Below are 3,917 nucleotides of genomic sequence, written 5' to 3'. Positions count from 1 at the left end.
CCCAGGCAGAGGAGCCCCATGGGTCACCATCGCAGCTGTTTTGGCTGGCATGGCTGTTTTGGTCGGCATGGCTATTTTGGCTGACGCCCTGGCGTGGTGGTTCTCTGTACAAAATACACTGGTCCGGGTGCCCTTTTAGCTGGTGATTGGAGTCCCGGTAAGGCACAGTCACCCATTCATCTGATGAAAAACGGGACTGAAACAGGGAGCCAGGTCAGGAGATTCCCAGACAAAAAGAGCACCACGAATCTCAGCGCCGCTGTTTCAGCCAATGCAGTGAGTTGCTGCATGGGAAATCACACAGATCCCGGTGCCTTTTCAACAGGTGACTGGAACACCTAGGAGAGAGTCAACCGTTCAACTAAAAAAAAAAAAAAAAAGACTCTGAGTCAGGGAGCCAGGTGATCAGGCTCGGCTGGGCCCACCACCCCCCCCCCCCCCAAAAAAAAAAAAAAAACAAAATACAGAAATTGAAAATGCTCTGGGTTGAGAGTTTCACAGCAAGCACAGCTGAACCCGCAACAGTCTAGCTCTGTAGGGGAGGGGCGTCCACCATTACTGAGAGACTCCAACACTACGGAGGCAGTCCGCCATTGCTGAGGCAGCCCGGTGTTGCCAAGGCAACCTGCCACTACAGAGAGAGTCTGCCATTACAGAGGCAAGCCACCATTGCCAAGGCAGTTCTAACTACACGCATATAAACAGGACTGCAGGGAAGATCACGCGGCAGCTGGGTGGAGCCCACAGCAGCTCGGCAAAGCCTCTGCAGGCAGACAGTGACTAGGCTGCCTCCTTGCTGGGCAGGGCAGCAGTGAAAAAAAAAAAAAGGTAGCAGCCCAACGGAAACTCATAAAGCCCTAATTCCCTGGGACAGGGCACCTGGGCAACAAAAAAGGGGAGATAATGAGTTCTGCTATAGCAGACCTAAACGTACCTGTCCAGCAACTCTGAATCAACAACAGAGCTCACAGCTCAGCATTTGAGGTCCAATAAAGGACAGACTGTCTCCTCAAGCAGCTCACTGATCCCTGTATATCCAAAGAGTCACCTCATAAAGGATAGAACAGACTGACATTTGGCAGGTATCCTTCTGGGACAAAGATAGCAGAAGAAGAAACTGGTGGCAACCCTTACTGTTCTGCAGCTGCTGCAGGTGATCCCCAGGCAAGTAGGGCCTGGAGTGGACCTCAGCAGTCCTCCAGCAGAGGGGACAGAATGTTAGAAGGAAAACTAAGAAACAGAAATAACTTCATCATCCACAAACTGGAAGTTCACTCAGAGACGCAATCTGAAAGTCAGCAACTACAAAGACGACAGGTGGATAAACCCACAAAGATGGGAAGAAACCAGCACAAAAAGGATGAAAACACCCAAAACCAGAACACCTCTCCTCCTACAAGGGATCACCAATCCTCACCAGCAAGGGAACAAGGCTGGATGGAGAATGAGTGTGATGAAATGACAGAATCAGACTTCAGAAGGTGGGTAATAAGAAGTTTCAGTGAGCTAAAAGAACATGTTCTAATCCAATGCAAAGAAACTCAGAAACTTGAAAAAAGATTTGATGAAATACTAACGAGAATGGACAACATAGAGAGGAATATAAGTGAATTGATGGAGCTAAAAAACACAACACAAGAACTTGGTGAAGCATGCACAAGTTTCTTTTTGCGAATTGACCAAGCAGAAGAAAGGATATCAGAGGTCAAAGATGAACTCAATGAAATAAAATGAGAAGGCAAGATTAGAGAAAAAAGGCTAAAAAGGAATGAACAAAGTCTCCAAGAAATGTGGGACTATGTGAAAAGACCTAATCTACATTTGATAGGTGTACCTGAATATGATGGAGAAAATGAATCCAAGCTGGAAAATACTCTTCAGGATATTATCCAGGAAAACTTCCCCAACCTAGCAAGGCAGGCCAATATTCAAGTCCAAGAAATACAGAGAACACCACAAAGATATTCTTCAAGAAGAGCAACCCCAAGGCACATAATCGCCAGATTCACCAGGGTTGAAATGAAGGAGAAAATGCTAATGGCAGCCAGAGAGAAAGGCCGGGTTACCCACAAAGGGAAGCCCATCAGACTCACAGCAGATCTCTCAGCGGAAACCCTACAAGCCAGAAGACAGTGGAGGCCAATATTCAACATCCTTAAAGAAAAGAACTTTCAACCCAGAATTTCATATCCAGCCAAACTAAGCTTCATAAGTGAAGGAAAAATAAAATCCTTTGTGAACAAGCAAGGACTCAGAGATTTCATCACCACCAGGCCTGCTTTACAAGAGCTCCTGAAGGAGGCTCTTCACATAGAAAGGAACAACCAGTACCAGCCACTCCAAAAACATACCAAATGGTAAAGAGCATCAACACAATCAAGAATCTGCATCAACTAACGGGCAAAACAGCCAGCTAGCATCAAAATGGCAGTATCAAATTCACACATAACAATATTAACCCTATATGTAAATGAGCTAAATGCTCCAATCAAAAGACATAGACTGGCAAATAAGATAAAAAGTCAAAACCCATCAGTGTGCTGTATCCTGGAAACCCATCTCACATGCAAGGTACACAAAGGCTCAAAATAAAGGGATGGAGGAAGATTTACCAAGCAAATGGAGAGCAAAAAAAGAGCAGGAGTTGCAATCCTCGTCTTTGATAAAATAGACTTTAAACCAGCAAAGATCAAAAGAGACAAACAAGGACATTACATAATGGTAAAAGGATCAATGCAACGAAAAGAGCTAATGATCCTAAATATATACACACCCAATACAGGAGCACCCAGATACATAAGGCAAGTTCTTAATGACTTACAAAGAGACTTAGACTCCCACACAATAATAGTGGGAGACTTTAACACCCCATTGTCAATATTAGATCAACCAGACAGAAAATTAACAAGGATATCCAGGACTTGAACTCAGACCTTGAACCAAGCAAACCTAATAGACATTTACAGAACTCTCCACCCCAAATCCACAGAATATACATTCTTCTCAGCACCACACCACACCTACTCTAAAACTGACCACATAATTGGAAGCAAATCACTCCTTAGCAAATGCAAAAGAACAGAAATCATAACAAACAGTCTCTCAGACCACAATGCAATCGAGTTAGAACTCAGAATGCAGAAACTAAGCCAAAACCACACAGCTTCATCGAAACTGAACAAGTGGCTCTTGAATGTTGACTGGAAGAACAATGAAAAGAAGACAGAAATAAAGATGTTCTTTGAAACCAACAAGAATGAAGACACAACATACCAGAATCTCTGGGACACATTTAAAGCAGTCTCTAGAGGAAAACATACAGCAATAAGAACCCACATGAGAAGCAAGGAGAAATCTAAAATTGACACCCTAGCATCAAAATTGAAAAGCTAGAGGAGCAAGATAAAAAAAAACTCAAAATCTAGCAGAAGACAAGAAATAACTAAGATCAGAGCAGAACTGAAGGAGATAGAGACACAAAAAAAACCCTTCAAAAAATTAATAAATCCAGGAGGTGGTTTTTCAAAAAGATCAACAAAATAGACCTCTAGCCAGATTAATAAAAAAGAAAAGAGAGAATAACCAAATTGATGCAATAAAAAACGATAAAGGGGATATCACCACAGATTCCACAGAAATTCAAGCCATCATCAGAGATTATTACAAACAACTCTATGCACATAAACTAGTAAACCTGGAAGAAATGGATAAATTCCTGGACACTTGCCTCCTCCCAAACCTAAACCAGGAAGATGTCGAAACCCTGAACAGACCTATAACAAGGTCTGAAGTTGAGGCAGCAATTAAGAGCCTACCACCCAAAAAAAAAGCCCAGGTCCAGATGGGTTCACAGCCGAATTCTACCAGACCTACAAAGAGGAGCTGGTACCATTCCTTCTAAAACTATTCCAAATAAT

This window comes from Sapajus apella, unplaced genomic scaffold, assembly GCF_009761245.1.
Source record: "Sapajus apella isolate SASKATOON/1434 unplaced genomic scaffold, GSC_monkey_1.0 scaffold40, whole genome shotgun sequence".
Lineage (NCBI taxonomy): Eukaryota > Metazoa > Chordata > Mammalia > Primates > Cebidae > Sapajus > Sapajus apella.
The sequence above is the reverse complement of the archived record's forward strand: the minus strand, read 5'-3'. Positions refer to the sequence as shown.